Genomic DNA, 17,221 nt, shown 5'->3' on the forward strand with positions numbered 1-17,221 from the left:
TGGGTGGAAAGCTTAGGAGAGGGATTGGAGATGCAGTGGAGGAGGTGGGACGGTGGTGTGGACAGCAAAATGAGAAGGCAGTGGGGGCTGGGAACCCACCTGGGCCGAACCTTTAACCCTTCTGGCCTCAGTTTACTCATCTGTAAAATGTGGAGAAAAGAGTTCTCACCCCACATGACCATCATAAGGATGAAATAAAGCGAATAAAATAACGTAGAAACTCTCAGCATGGCCTGGCAGGTACACTCAGCGACGTGGGCCCTTGTTGCTGTCCCTGGTCCTGGAGGCACAGGGTGGGGAGCTGGTCACACAAAGTGGAGTCTCAGCAAAACAAGGAAAGACATCAAAGCTCGTCAACAGCCTGTTTGCCTGGGTGCCACATTTCTCCAACTGTGGACTTGCACTGAGCCATTCATCCCTGACTCAGGATGAAACTGGTTCTGAAGCCGGAGGAGAGTGTGAAGCAGTGTGGGGCGCCAGGTAGGCTATGAGGATGGCAGGCTGCCGAGGGCATGCGTAGAGAAAGGGTGGAGGCTTGGGGAGCAGAACCCTCAGGCATGGGGAAGAAAGGAGAAGACAAGGATGTCAAAGGAGTTGTCAGGAAAGGAGGGAAACTGAAAAACTCACTTTCATGGAAACCAAGAGAGGAGACAGTTTCAGTAAGGAATAGGATCTTCAAATCCTCCAGCGACAGAAAAGTGATGGAGAAGCAAGCCAAGAAAAGCTAAGGATGCTGCAAGGGGAGCCCCTTGGTGCCTGAGGAGGCGGATTCTGTGGGGTTGGGAGAGAAGCAGCAGCCTCACGGGCTTGGGCAGCCCCTGGCGTTGGAGAAGTGGAAGCTGGGGGCACAGACCACGATTTGAGGGAAGGTGTGTCAGGCTGGAAGCATTTGGGGGCAGCCGAACCAAAGAAGGAGTTACTTCAGGGGAGACTTGAGCTTTTATTTATGTTGGTGGGAGGGAGAAGAGCCAGTGGCTTGTGAGGAAGAGAAGCAAGATGGAAGGTAGGCAGGGTCCCCAGGGAGAAAGGGAGGCATGGAAGCTAAGACCGCCTCGGGGAGGAGCCCTTCTGTCTCTGCACACGGGGAAACGGGTTGAGAGCAGTGGGCAAGGAAGGAAACCTGCGGGAGAAGGAAGGAAACAGAAGCAGCCTCCATCGCCCGGGTTCCATCAGGCAGGCTGGTCATTGCCTCAGGAGGGCTGGGGTGAGCGCAGGTGGCTGAGACCTGAGGAGAAGGAGAAAGGTTGACAGGGCTGCTGCAGGAAAGGCAAAGTGGACATGAGGAATGAAGTTCAAGTCTGACTTAATAAGGTTTCCCCAACGGCAGATCCTGGGATACTGATGCGGGGGCTAGTCTTGCATTTAGGAGATGACCCCAGGAAGTGTGGCGGGGAGTTGAGAATTGAGACAATAGAAGGCACATTCGTGGGTGAGTAGCTGCTCTAGGAACATGGGCTGCAATCTCTCAGGGCTGCCTTTTGAGACTGGGGAACTCACACCTCAGAATTGTCTCACCAAGGGACCTGGAAGCCAGGGTATTTATCCACCAGGCTTTCCTTCACTGGTGGAGGTTATGCCTTGCACTTAGTGTATCCCCAGTGTTCCTGTGACCAGAGAAGTCCCTCGAGCAGAGAGCCCCAGCGCTTGAGGTGAGAAATGGCGGTAGTCAGAATTCTAAGGCGGCCCCTAAGAATCCCTCTTCCTGGAGATGCATCCTGTCTAATCTCATCTGCTTGCATGCGGTCTGGGCTGCGAATATGATGGGATATCACTCCTGTGATTTATGTTACATTATGTGGCAAAAGAGATGCTGCGTATGTATTTAAGGTCCCTAATCCTTTGACTCTAAGCACCATCATTAAGTAATACTGAACTAATCAGGTGAGCCCTTGAAAAAGACAAGAAGCAGTAGTGCATGCTCTCCCCTCCCATTGGCTTGAAAAAGCAAACTACCATGTTGAGGTCCGGAGGGTAGTCTCCAGGAGCCGAGAGTGACCCCAGCCAACAACCAGCAAAAAAAATGGGGACCTCAGCCCTATAACCACAACCACGAGGAACTGGATATTGCCAACAAGCGGTAAGTTTAGAAGAGGACCCCAGCTTCAGGTGAGATCACAATCCCAGCTGACACCTGGATAGCAGCCTGTAAGATGCCTAGCAGAGGACCCAGCTGAGCTGAGCCAACTCCTGACCTACGGGGACTGTGAGAGGAGAGACGTGTGTTGTCTTAAGCTGCTACCTCTGTGATGGTTCTCTGTGCAGCAATGGGAGACTGAGGCAGAGGCCATCAGCGCATGCAAGCCGTGTCTACCAAGCTGCAGGTGACCTTCAGGGTGGGATGAGGGGAGATGGACCAAGCATCTTCAACCTCCTCCCTCATCCAGAGGCTCAAATCCAATGTCAAGCCCAGGAAGAGGTGGGGTGAGTCTCTCCCCTCCAGGCGCTGCAAGGATCAGCTGATCTGCTTGCAGATACTAACACGGGGTGCTGGGCTCCTGGGCTGTGTGGTCTGGAGGCTGGAGCAGGCACAGACTCAGAGCTGGTGGCCCCACCAGGCTTGTTGAAGGAGGCGTTCTGGGGCTGCCGTGGTTGCCGGGCACAGGCAGGTGATTTGCTTCTCTCTCTTTCCTTGAGTTTGCCCATCACTCTTGGGCCTCGGGCACCGTGATAAGAAGCCCTGGGTTCCTTTACCTCTTTGCACTGGCGGCGCTGCGTTTCCCTCTGTTGGATGTCAGACGCTCCCTTTGTAACTTTGGATACTCATCCCTCTCCTTCCCTGCTACTCAGCTGAGAGGAAATTAAAGCCAACAGAGGCAATTTTTACAAGGCAGACCAAGAAAAGGTACTTGAAATTACACACAACTCCACATTGAAAAGTCTGGGATCCCCTCCATGGCTAGACTCTGCGCTTAATCATTTTGAAGTGTGGCGCTGAACGTATTACCGCAGAATTTCCTTGTCTAATTGAGGCTCTTGCATCTAATGCAAAAGTTTTATGAAAGATTGACACTCAGAAGGTTAACTGGGAACATGATTCTGTATTAGGCTGTGCTTTCTGTGTGTTTTTCTGTGGTAGGATTACCAAGGGTCATGGTGTGTCTGGGTCTCAATTTTACAGATTAATAAATTAGATTTTATTGGAACATCTAAGGATGAGCACGTATTTGGTAATGAATGCATAATCATCAAATTCACAAAGGGCTGATGGGTAATCCTCGTAATGGGAGCAGCAAGTCCTGTAGAATCACCCGTTCAGGTCATGGCCCGGGTTTAAGTTTTGGTGGGTAGGATCACCCCCAAAATAAAATTTAAAATTTTACTCAACAAATATCTTCTGAGTCCTCTTATGTGCCAGGCACCAAGCCAGACACGTGGTGGGTGCAGCAGTTAACTGTACTTCAGTCGTGCCCTCGAGAAGCTTCCTTACACATAAATGTGATACTGATGAGAAGGTGATACTATTTTTAAAAAAAGAAAATCTGCTAAGGGAATGCGGGTGGGGGAGAACTCTTCCAGCAGGGGATGGAGGGAGTGGGGAGGAAATCAGAACCAAGGGAGACAGTGTTCAGGCTGCGTCTTGAAGGAAGTGTGAAGGTTTGTACCCAAGGGGTTGGGGATGGTTATTCCAGGGAGAACAGTCGGTGAGCAAAGACACAGAGGATGGGAAATGAGTAATGTGTCTGATGTGGTAGAGGGGAGGTGCTAAAAAGACAAGGAGGTACCAGATTATGCCTCGTAGTCTCAGAATTCATGGGATGTGTCAATCAAGCAAGGAAAGCTTGATGAAGTCACCTTTTCCGGGGTTTGGAGCCTTCTGTTTACATAATCAGTATCGGCTGCTTGAAACTGCCTCTTCCCCCAATTGGGGGAGACCCCCTGACATGCTTCAGTTGGCTCTGCTTAGGCCCCTAATTCTTCCTCAGTCATTAAGGTCTTCTGCCATCGTGACATGACTCCCGACGGCATCTCACAGCTCCCAAGACTGTAGCTTATCGTGCATTAGTTACTCTGTGCGCTGATGTCTTCCTGCCAGCCTTCTAGAACGCGCCTGCGCTCTGCGGTGAGAGCTACGAGCCTCTGCTCTCACCAGCCACGCGGAGACCCACTGCTCCTGGGGGCGCTTCCTTTCTCCATCTTTGGCAGAACTTAATTTGCTCCCGTGACAGAGGGAGACATTGCCTGACTTTGTCTCCATCTTCAGGGTCCACAAGCCTCCCTGACTGCCACAGGACTGGAGATGGAAATGACCTTGGGTGGGTTGAACATGGCAATCTGGCCCCGGGGTGGCAGTTTGATGAGGTCTTGTGAGTTTCTGCTGCAGAGAACCAGACATAAGAATTGGCGGGGGATACGTCCACGTTACCTGACTGTCCAGAGCTCCAAAAAAGGCCTGGACCTTGCATTTGGTGAGATGTATTATGGCTGGGAAGGCAAGTTCTTGTCAAACAGAAGCAGCTCTGCTACTTACCAACTGTATCACCTTGGGCACGTTACTTAATCCAAGCCTCGGTTTCTGTGTGTAAAGTGGGGGTCAAGATGACGCTTACCTCCTAGGGTGGCTGTGAGACTGACCGAGATGAGGTCTACGTTGCAGCCAGCACAGTGCTTGACCCGTAATGGAGCTGGGTAGGTGGTAGCTGTCATCAACACAGACTCAGAGGGCTGGCAGAGTTATCAGAAACCTTCAGCCAGTGGGAGGCACTGCCAACTACACCCCTGGTAGGCAGGGAGAGCTGGACCAGGTGCCAGCCAGCCCATCCCTCAGTCTCTGGGGCAACTGCAGGGGTTCCTACCAGCCCCTCCCTCCTTCCTGCATCTGATTCCGATGCCATCAGCAGTCAGTGAGCCCAGAGGGACTCTCCAAAGCTCCCCTGGGTTTCCAGTTTCTAATTTCTACCATGATAACCTACCGTGGGTCCAGAGAAAGGCAAACTCTTGGCCACCTGAGGGACAGGGAGGCAAGATACCCAGTCTTGCTGTGGCTGATGGTAGAAAGCATGATGGCCACTCAGGTTTCTAAGCTTCCAAAGACAGTGGGACCAGGCATGTGCCTACCAGCTTGGGCGAGTCTATTGCTACGTCTTGGGGAACTGTGTTAGCTGCCTGGCATCCTGTTGGTGACATGACCTGGCTCACAGTGAGAGTGTTAACACACAGAAATCAGCAGACGTTGCCAGTCAAGGTGCCTCCCCTACCCCTACCCCCAAGAGCTGGTGAACGTTTATCAGCCCACCACCCAGCAGGACTGTTCTCGCTCCCCACCCCTGCCTTGGTTGCTTGTAACTATTCCCCTCACACTACACACCCATCTCAAGTGTTCCTGAAATAAACCGCCAGAGACAGGTGATGAGAAGCCACTGGGGATGCGGGCAGGGGGGCTGACCCCCTGAGCCAGCATTAAGGCTCCGCCTCCCTCCTTTTACTGTCTGTGCTCCTTCTCGGAAGAAAGTTCACCAGCAGGTATTTGGATACAAAGACTCATCACCAAGATCTTTGCACCAGTGCTCCGAGGTGCATGTGGAGCAAAGAGGCAACCAGAAAAATGACTCAGAGCCCCGGAACTCTGACCTCTAGGGGACCACCTAGGGTCACAGAGACTTGTGGACTCCTCCCAGACCCCATGGAGAGCTGTGTGAGGAAGAGCTTGTGGGGCTGGTGGAAAAGGAGGGCTATCCAGTGCCAGCCAGCATCAGCGAGCTCAGCAGAGACCTCAGCTTCTCTGGGGTCACATCTGCATCTCCCCTTGAGGAAGCTGAAAGGAATCCAGAGCAGCAGCCTTGAGGCTGAGGGAGACGGAGCATCTCTTCCCCCACACCCTTCACCAAATGGACACTGGCCGTTCTGTTCCATCAGGAGCACCGCTGAGCAGCAGCAGCTTCTCCAAGGACCCGGGGGCCCCGGATACTGGGAGTGGCACCGCGGAACCCCTGATGGGCATGCCCCTCCCTCCCCCTCTCTCGCCCACAGAACCCTTTCCCTCCGCAGCAGTAGGTTTCTCCCTGAACTTTACCCTTAAGGGAATCTGGTGCATTCTCTCCTACAATATTTATGACCCACATCAATTTTTCATTCATCCCATCACTCAGCTTCTCAGGCGAGTTTGGAAACTTTCCCTCTGAGTTCTCCTTCTGCTGAGGGTGAGATGGGGACCGGAGTAAAGCCCCAGGGACCTGCTGCACCATCCGCCCCGCCATCCTCCTGCCCAGAGAGCCAGTGTCTACCACGTTAACTGCCAGCCCCTCCGCCCCTCTTTCTAAGCCGCTCACAATCTGATTACACCTCAACGTCCAACCTTACACCCCACCTCTGCGGCCCCTGCCCCCCTTCTCACTGTGATCTGCAAACACAAAGCTTCCCCTCCCTCTCTGGGTGGGGAAAGGGGTTCCTATTGCTTCTGACCCTGTCCTTCCTTTGGTGCATCTGGCCCTGCCCCATCCTCCAAGCCCAGACCAATTCCACATCTTCCCCCAAGCCACGTTTCCCCTCATCTAACCCCCATACCATCTCCTTGCTCATCCCTGTTTCACTTCAGCCAGTAATTAATGACTCAGTATTTAGCTGTTCTTTAACTATTCTCTCTGGCTGAAATGTAAGCTCCCTGAAGACAGAGTCTGCACTTTCACACTTCTGTGGCCTGGTTCCCACGGGGCTTACGGTATATAGCACCAGCTACGTAGTAGGTGCTTCATAAATAACTAGATACGTAAATAAATAGCAAAGAATAAAATAACATAATAAAATGATAAATAATAAAATAATTATAAATAAACGATTTAATACATAACTTGGTGGAAATCATTTGGACTTTTCTCTAATTTCTACCATGGGTCTTGGTAGAAGACCCATGGTAGAAATGATTATAATTGGGTCTTGTTTTTATCTGGTCCAATCTCAGATGTAATGATGATAATACAGAGATATTCTTATCTCTGAGAAATACGATGGTATGTTAATTATATTAATAATAATAACGATTGCTCCAATTTATTGAGCCCTTACTCTGTGCTGGAAGCAGCAAAGTGTTTTGCAGGCACTATCTAGCTGACCTTTCAGGTAAGTGTTGTTATAACCCCCATTTCACAGGTGAAACACAGAGAGGATGTGACTTGTCCAAGGACACACAGCTAATATGAGTTAGAGCAAATGCTCAACTGCTGTAGCCCAGACCAGGGTTCATGCTTAAATGTCGCCTCGTTCCTGCCACAGCTAGTATCCCTGCATCCCTACATCCCTGCACACAGTCTCCAGGAGGGCAGCCTGAGGTGTGGACAATGCAGTAGCCACCAACGGCCGGTGCAACCAGCCCAGCAAAAGAGGAGAACCTTCAGGTAAATATGGGGAATGAGCGTAAACACTTATATCTGCTCCCGCCTGAAATACCAGAAATGTTGCGTAAAGGAATAACAAAAGGGTCGCTCCGCAAAGACAGGGAGAGGAGGGGAAGCCACAGCATCAACACGATTCTGGAAGTCAGAGGGTGGGGAGAGGGTGGACCATTAGCGCGCGGGGCCGATGAAGGACCCGCAGTCTCGGGGTGGAGGCGCTGCGTTCTGGGGAAGATAGGCAAGGGCAGAGGCTGAAAACACAACTGTCTGGACACTTTCTACAGAATAATCAAGCCCCCAGGTCCCCTCCTCGTACCCTGCACAGGCAAAGAACAACTCCTTTTCCTAGTCAGCTCAGGCTGCTATCACAAAATACCCTAGACTGGGCGCTTCAATGGCAAACATTTCTCTCTCAGTTCTGGAGGCTGGGAAGCCCAAGATCAAGGTGTGGCCACTTCATGGTCCTGTTGCAGATGGCTACCTTCTTGCTCTATCCTCACATGCCAGGAGGGAGGGAGGCTCTCTGAACTTATAAGGTCACTAATCCCATCATGGGGGTCCACCTGCATCACCTCATCTACTACTAATCAACTCCCAAAGGCCCCACCTCCAAATACCATCACACTGGCATCGGGCTTCAGCCTATGAGTCTGGTGGGGACACAAATGTTCAGTCTGTAGCACCCCTCCCACCCTGCAGGATGGACTTCAGAAAAAGGCACTTGAGGCACATTGGCAGGCGTGGCTGAGCTATGAGGCTAAGGAAAGAAAATGAATGATGTCTGTCTACAGAGCAAAGAAACCTTCAGCCCTCCTCACTCCCCGTCACCCCCTTCCAGTCACAGACTCCAAATGCCAACAACCAGATAGATACATATCCCAAGGCAGGAGGTCAGACAATATTCTCTCAAGAAACAGAATTCGCTGTTAACAAGCAGATAGCCCAGAGTAAATGGAGAGTCTCCCCATGAAAAAGCCCATGACCACCCCCATCCCCTAATAGCACAGCCTGGGAGCCATTGCCCCACCGCAGTCAGAGAGCTTCACATCAGCTCAAGTCCTCTATTCTGAAACGTGGACAGACAGCAAAGTATCAATAGGTTTTTAAAGAAAGCATTCAACGTAAAGATCAAAACAAAACAAAAAAAGATTTTTTTTAAAAATCAGGAAATAAAGAAAATATGGAGAACAGAAGAAAATTTCCAAAGACCATCAGTATCTTTAGAGACATAGAACGATATTATTCTCATGAAACAAGAACAGAATGCTCTAATACCAAGATGGGGCAATTAGAGAATAAGAAAGCTCTTTAAGAAACAAAATTAAAATAATGAATGTTAAAATGTTAAAAAGTTAGTGGAGGATTCAATTAAATCAAGTAAATATCCCAGAAAGTACTTTTAAAAAGCAACAGGAAGAGATGAAACAAACAAATGAGCTATAGATAAGCTGATAGGAGAGTTCAATGAGCAGTTCAGGGCGTCCAATGCTTAACTAGTAGAAGAAGTTCCATAAAACGAAAACAGGGGAAAAATGGATGGGAAGATAATAACAAAGACATAAAGGAAATAATATAGGAAAATTTCAATCTGGACAGATTAACAGGGCCCATTTAATAACCAATGCAATGTACAAAAAAAAGGCCCACAGCAGGAAACCCTAATTATGAAATTTCACAATCAGGGTAAAAATGATAGTTGAAAGAAAGGGAGAGAGAGAGAGAAAGGAAAAGAATGAGGAGGAAGCAGAGGAGGAGGGAGAGGGAGGGAGAAAGGAAGGTTATATATGATGAAATGAGGATCCGAATGTCATTGGATTTCTCAAGAACAATACCAGATGTTCGAAGGCCTTGGAAGTTCTGGGGGAAAATATGATTTTCAATTGCCAATCAAAATTATACACTTAACCATCAACCAAGTTTGAGACATTTTCAGGCATGAGAGTAAGTGTTCTATCTCCCATGCATTATTTCCTAGGAGGTACCAGAAGAGGAGTTTCAGGAATAAAGCATATGTGCACACATACACACATATAAATACACACACATGCATACATGCATACAAACACACACATGCATACACGCACACACATGCATACATGCATACACACCCATGCACACACATACATATGTGAGCACACATGCAAACACACATGCATACATGCATACACACATGCATGCATACACACACACACACACACACACATATATACATAAAACAAACTCAGGGGAAGAGGGAGGCAGGGAGTAAACCAAGAAAGAAGACCAGATCCAGGAAACCAGTGAGACATCAGAGCAACTGAAAAAAAGCCCCAAGACAACAGTCAAGTGCCATGCACAAAGAAGGGAGCAGAAAAACAGAAAGCTTCTGGAGAAAGAGATCCAGGAGTAAAAGTAGAACAACAACAACAAAACAACTGTTACAGTTCAGGGAGTCCCCTGGTGGCCTAGTGGTTAGTATTCTGGGCCTTCACTGCCGTGGTGAAAAAAACAAAAAACAAAACCGTTGGTTTGCTTTTCTGAGCAAATCCTGATCAATACTAAATAAAGTAAAAGAAAAGAATTTCTAACTCTAGGAAAAACAAAACAAAAGGATGTATAAGAGCAAAAATATAACCATAATACAGCATGTGGCTTAGCAGTGAACAGTATTTGCATGAACTTAATAAGGTAATGACCAACTACTAGTTTATCTAGAATGTGTGATGTAACACATTCTAGACAATTTAATATTGAGAAGACTGAAGGGGACGTGTACATGTGCAGGTGGGAGGGGGAGGAGAGCTAAATCCTCATCCAAGTTTATTCCCGCCTCTGGGCTCTCGCACTGGCAGTTCCCTCTGCCTAGGACACTGTTCCCCAAACAAGGCATGGCGGCCCACTCCCTTATTTTACTCAAGTCTCTGCTTAAATCTCACTTCTTTTGCCCAAGATATCTAAAATAATGCTCCCCCGACCTGCAGCACCCTTATCATCTTACTCTGCTTTATTTGCCTTTATAACATTTCCTAATCACGTATAATATAAACCTTACAGAATAGTGCGTGCCACACAGTGGACACCTGATTGATTGAATAAAACAATGAATGAATTACCGTGATGTGAAATCCATAGTCCATGTCTGGCTCAGCTTGAGTTTCTCCAGAAGCAGACCCTCAGATAAGAGTTAGTCCAAAAGCTTACTTGAAGTGGTTACCCGGGGTTTAGGGGGGCAGGGGGTAATAAGGAGTTAGTGTTTAATGGGCACGGAATTTCAGTTTGGGATGATGAAAAATTCTGGAGATGGATAGTGGTGATGATTACACAGCAACATGAATGTACTGAATGCTGCTGACTTGTACACTTAAAACTGGTTAAAGTGATAAGTTTTATGTTATGTATATTGTACCACAATAAAAATGGTATATATGTGTTTTTCTTTTTTTTAAGAAAAAAAAAAAAACCTTACTTGGGAGAAACAGAAAACACCATAGAGAAATAAGTAGAACAATGAGGCCACTGATAAAGGTGTATGATCAGGGCTTCCCTGGTGGTCCAGTGGTTAACACTCCGCGCTTCCACTGCAGGGGGCACAGGTTCCATCCCTGGTCGGGGTGTGGCCAGAAAAAAAAGAAAGACAAAAACAAAAACGGTGTGTGATCAACCAGAGTCCACCAGAGCAACTAGATCTTTTTATTTTTTTAATTTTTTAAAAATTTATTTATTTATTTATTTATTTATTTATTTATTTATTTTTGGCTGCGTTGGGTCTTCGCTGCTGTGCACGGGCTTTCTCTAGTTGCGGTGAGCGGGGGCTACTCTTCCTTGCGGTGCGCGGGCTTCTCATTGCAGTGGCTTCTCTTGTTGCAGAGCACAGGGGCTAGGTGCACAGGCTTCAGTAGTTGTGGCTCGCGGGCTCAGTAGTTGTGGTTCACGGGCTCTAGAGCACAGGCTCAGTAGTTGTGGCGCACGGGCTTCGTTGCTCTGTGGCATGTGGGATCTTCCCGGACCAGTGCTCGAACCCATGTCCCCTGCATTGCAGGCGGATTCTTAACCACTGCACCATCAGGGAAGTCCCAGAGCAACTAGATCTTAATCCCACAGAGAAGCTCTGGGGGTGGCTAGTGCATGCCCCAGAGTCAGGTCCACCAGCAGCGAGGGAGTGAGGGCGTTTATACACCAAGTCCCATCAGGTTGGGGGCTACTTCTGGGGGATTCCTCAGCACTTCTGGCCTGCCCTGTGCCCAGGCAGGGTGGTCTTTGAAGCAAGTCCCCAGGCAAAGAGATGACACATCAGCAACTAGAAGCAGACCAGCTGCCCTGAAGGACTAAGGCCCAAGGGACATGGGTGAGGCACTGACAGGTCTGTGACAATGCCTAAAATTGATAATACACGCGGGTACTTAGAATCATGGAGTTAAACACCTCAAGCCACAGCCAGAAGAGTTAAGAGGGGTTGCATCTGGGGAGCAGGACTGAGAAATGGGAAGGAGATTGCTCTTTTTGTCATAAATTCTGATTCTTAAAAGTATTATTTCACTTTTAAACTATGTCCATGTATTATTTTGAAAAGGAAAAAAAAAAGACGAATTTTAAATGAGTATGAATATCACCAAGAAGTCATCCCACACTGATCTGGTTCTAATTTTTCACGAGAAAATGTCACAAAATGATTAACCAACCCCGTGGAAAAGGAACTCAGTGAATGTTAATTGAAGAAAACTGTAGCTGAACACACTAGAAACTGGTAATGAGTTGTAGGCAATTCCAAACACTTTTTGTTAAGCTCCTACTAGGTGCCAGAATCCATGCCTCATGTTAGCAAGATGAAGAGGTGAGACCCTGATCCTGGGGTGAAAGGTCTCCCTGAAAAATTCATGTCCACCCAGAACTTCAAAACGTGTTCTTATTTGGCTGTAAGTTCTTTGCAGATATAATTAGTTGAGAGGAGGTCATACCGGATCAGGGTGTGCCCTAAATCCAATGACTGGTGTCTTTATAAGAAGGCATGTCAAGACAGAGCCACGGGGACTTCCCTCGTGGTCCCATGGTTAAGACTTCGCCTTCCAATGCAGGGGGTGCGGGTTCAATCCCTGGTTGCAGAGCTAAGATCCCACATGCTTTGCGGCCAAAAGAACCAAAACATAAAACAGAAGCAATATTGTAACAAATTCAATAAAGACTTTAAAAATGGTCCACATCGGGCTTCCCTGGTGGCGCAGTGGTTGGGAATCTGCCTGCCAATGCAGGGCACACGGGTTCGAGCCCTGGTCTGGGAGGATCCCGCGTGCCGCGGAGCGGCTGGGCCCGTGAGCCACAATTGCTGAGCCCGCGCGTCTGGAGCCTGTGCTCCGCAACGAGAGAGGCCGCGATGGTGGGAGGCCCGCGCACCGCGATGAAGAGTGGCCCCCCACTTGCCGCAACTGGAGAAAGCCCTCGCACAGAAACGAAGACCCAACACAGCCATAACTAAATAAATAAAAACAAATACTTAAAAAAAAAAAAGTATGGAAAAAATTGGAGAAATTAAAAAAAAAAAAAAATGGTCCACATCAAAAAAATCTTAAAAAAAAAAAAAAAAAGAAAAAGACACAGACACAGAGAGGAGGAGACCTTGTGAAGATGGAGGCAGAGAGGGGTGGGATGCGTCTACAAGCCAAGGTCACCAAGGAGCGCTGGCGGCCACCAGAGGCCAGGAGAGGGCCACGGATCAGGTCCTTCCCTAGAGCCTTCAGAGGGAGCGTGGACCCATCCACACCTTGATTTCAGACTTCCAGCTTCCAGAACTGTGAGAGGATAAATTTCTGCTTTAAGTTTGTGGCCCTTTGTTACAGCAGCCCTGGGGAGCTAATACAGCCCTGTTCCCAGAAGTCTGTGGTCTGGGGAGGTGACCTTAGCTGAAGGAGGTGTGTCCTTCACCCTCCTTTTCCTCCTCCCTGTGGTTGGAATGTGAGCCCAATGGGCTGAGCTGGAAGAGCCACGTGGGACCGTGAATGGAAGCTGAATATGGAAAGGGAGATGAGTCATGCAGGTAGAAGCTCCTGGCAGCCACGCCGGCCCGGGACTGCTGAGTCACTTGTGACTTGGAAATGAACACCTACATTGTTTATGCCACTGTCATTTGGGGGTTCCTATCTCTTCCTGCTCAACCTAACTCTATTTCATCCTGGGAGACAGATTTGCAAATGAAATGATGCAATTCAGCGGGGTAAATAAATATCTCAGAGACAAGCCGTGGGAGGGGCACCAAGGAATGAGTGATTAACCTCCCTGGAGAGATCAGGGAAGGCATCTCACAAAAAGTAATGACAGCTGGATTCGAGAACATGCAAAGGAGTTTGCCGGGCAGCCAGGATGTGGGGTGGCAGGTGGGCATTTCACAGCGACGTCCATGGTGGAGTGAAAGAACAGTTCCTTGGATGCACCTGTAGTTCTGCACGGGTGAAGCAGGGGACAAGGCAGACAGGGATGAGACTGAAGGGGGCATAGAGGCAAGGTGACGAAACCCTAAGAAAGCCACTCTTGGTGCTTGTCACGAAGAAGAGCCATCCACGAAGGTGTAACAGTGGAGCAATATCATCAGATTAACACGGTAGATAGACCACTCGGCTAAGGTGTGCGTGGCTTGGGGGGAACAAGGGAGGAATCAGAGAGACCTGGTTGAAGGTTCTTGCAGGGGCTGCTGAGGTTGATGATGACAGGGTCAACATGAGTGGAGAGATGCTGGGGACAAAAAGGAAGGGACAACTTCAAAATACAATTTAAGAGGCTGAATTGATTGGCTGTGGGACATGAGAGGACCCTGCTTGGCCGGTTTGGAGCATGAACAGGTGAGCCTTACCTGAGACCAGGAGCTCAGGGGGAGGGGCAGGTGTGGAGGTGAATGATGGAATATTAATGATCCATTCAGCTCCGGATCATCCTGCTGAATTCTGGAGACCCCATTGCTCCATTTCCAGAGGATTCCCTGTTTCCCAGCCACAGGAGGAGGGAAGAGGCTCCCCTCGTGTCTGGCTGGCTTCCCACCAGGCTGCCCACCAAGGATGCTTTTCCACCCTCTGGAACCAGCCTGATGTGTCCCTTCAGAAATCCCAGCACCAGCCGATCAGCATCCCTCCTCAGAGCCCGGGGTCCTGGTGCTGTGGTTTCTGCTCCAAACTCCTGAGGTTTCAGCCCAGATGGGCTGGGTTGTCTCTGCGTGGCCTGAGTCTCAGATCCTAGAGCCTCTGGGATCTGTTACCCCAACCTCTTCCCTTCCTCACCTGCCTTTAGCCGTGGGAGCTGCTTCTAACAGTTACCTTGAACCCTCTCTGCGTCTTGTCCTCTAATGTTTCTTAACCAATTTCCTATGTTAAACTCACTCTAATAAATACTGCGCCCTGACTGATACAGCTATTGGAACCCACGGTGGTCTCAGGGAATAGACCCCCAAAGACAAGACTCGGCTTGCTTGGGTGGCTTCCCTGGGTCTCCTGAGATGCACCAGGTAGAGCCACTGGGAAGCGGTGATTAGCCTGGAGTCAAGAAGGGCACCTTTGTGCATCCTCAGTGCTGTGATTCATCCTTTGGGGAGCAGAGAAGAGAAAGGGCTCAGGACGGAACCCCAAGGAGACCCAAAGTTTAAGAGGCAGAAGGAGAAGCACTGGGGGTAGAGGCAGAGTTAGACACAGTGATCTGAACATTAGGAGAAAAATTGGGAAAGGGCAATGTTTTCCTCCCAAGAGAGGAAGGAAGGTTCTGGGAGGGAAGTGGCCCTCACACAGTAGCTAAGACAGTGGCGGAAAGCAAATGGTGGCCTCGGCAGCAGCCACTCATGACCTTGCGGAGGGTCCCTCCAGTGGAGTGAGTGGGGCGCACAGAGGGCAGCGGCCAAGCTTGGGGAGCTGATGGAAGATGAGACAAGGCAGACGGGATATTAGCTAGAGGGCCAGAGGAGAGCATTTCTATTTTTACCTGAGGCAGACTTGAGCTCCGTTAGAAGCCCTGGGAAGGTGCCAACAGAGAGGAAGCAGGGGGAGAAGGAGAAGAACGAGGCGAGCTGGGAGACAAGCCCACAGCAGCCATTGCATCCTTTTCTCTGAGGCCATGCGTCCACCAGCAAAGGCTTCAGTGTCCAAGGTGGGTCAGGCACTGTTCTAGATGCTGGGGATGGCAGGAAATAAAAGAGATAAAAATCAGAGGCTGGAAGCAGGTGGCTAGAAGGGGCTCAGAGTGCGTAGGCTAAAAGCAAATGCTTCCCAGGTCTCTGGGAGAGGGGGCAGCAGGTTTAGAAAGCTGACTCTGGCTCTATTCTCCCCTGAAGTCGTTGGCAGGTTATCATCTGAGGGACGTAGGGAGACCACCCCTACCTCGTGACTGATGGCTGCGCCCCAAGTAAGGATGTTTAGTTTACCCTGGGGTCCCCTGTCTTAGAAAGAGAGGCACAGAGAGTAACTTGCCCCAAATCTCCTTGATACGACCTTGCACTGCACAGCCCACGGGGATAGTTCTGACCATTCTTTTGACCTTAGATGCCCAGCAGGGCTGTTTCTCCCTGGATATTGTCACTGCGATCATAACGTGTTACTGCGATTACAAAGAAGCCTTCAGACCTGTCTTAAAGGCAGCAGCAACTAAAGCTTAAAGCATGGATTCAGAGCTGGGAGGGCGTGAGACCGTCTCAGGCAGCCCCGTGCTGCCCAGAGGGTGAGGCTGGATTGATAGGACAACCCCTCACTGTCTCCACAGTGCCATCCCCTCTCCCTTCCAATCCAGTTGCCAAATACGCCATTTCCCACTTACAACTCTTGGCGTCCGAAGACCTGAGCCTCACCCACGTGTAGCAGCCTTCCCCATGGACACCCCCTGACCCTCTGATTCAGCCACATGGAATGCGCTGCCCTCCGCGCGCCATGCTGCCTCGCCAGTGTGCTGACCTTTGTTTCTCACTGTTCTTTGGCCAACTTCTACTCCACCTTTCAACTAAAGCCAAACGTCACCTCCCCTAGCACCCATCACTGACTGCTCCCCATGCTGGCTACCCTGCAGGCTTCTCTTTAATACGGACGATGACCTTGCAAGACAGATGCTGAAGCAGGGCGCAGTGAAACTTTATCCCTTGTCAACCCCTCAGGAAAAAATCCAGCAAATAAAACACATCACTTGAGGACTTGTTAAAATATAGATTCTTGGACCCCACACATATCGACGAATGCACTGATTAATTTGGGCATGGGCCCGCTATTATTTGTCAATGCAGGAGGTTAGGAAATTTAACTCAGGGCCAGAAGAGAAGTGAGTGATCTCAGCATTATAAAGCCAATATTATTTGTTCATAAGAAATAAAATCAGAGATATGATTTTAGCGATCATAAGTATCAATCCGCAAACTTGTGTGTAAGAAATACCCATTTCTTCATTCTCTTTAAATCTGATTTTAAACAGATGGCAAGAAAGTTCCTCACTATGCCATCCAGCATCACTTCCGAGAGCTCAGCTTCACGGGATGCCCAGAAACTGTGCAAGGCCACCAGTTCCGAGTCAGCCATGGTCAGTGCTGGCATTCACAGCATCCACAGCTGCAGTGGACTCTTGGAGATCAGAGGTCTGCCTCTTGCATGCTGTCTTTGGGGCATGGGAATCTTTGCTGAGGTCGAGAAGCCCCCGGTCCTCTGAGATGACAGCCCCTCTCCGGCAAGCTGCCGCAGTTGGGGGTGCCTGCTTCCCACAGCTTGCCGGGTCCTGAGACCATCTGCCCTTCCCCAGCCCTTGGAAATCTCTTCCTTCTCTCTCCCCTCCATCAAAAGCTCTCCTGTCTCTCTCCATGTCTCTAATTCATGACAACTAATAAATCTGTGCAGTGATCTCAAGCCTTGGAGAAAACAAAAGCCTGGAACAAAAGTCAAATGGGCAGCATGCCAGGTGCAGCGTTCACCCTGCCC

Source organism: Balaenoptera acutorostrata, chromosome 21 (assembly GCF_949987535.1).
Source record: "Balaenoptera acutorostrata chromosome 21, mBalAcu1.1, whole genome shotgun sequence".
Lineage (NCBI taxonomy): Eukaryota > Metazoa > Chordata > Mammalia > Artiodactyla > Balaenopteridae > Balaenoptera > Balaenoptera acutorostrata.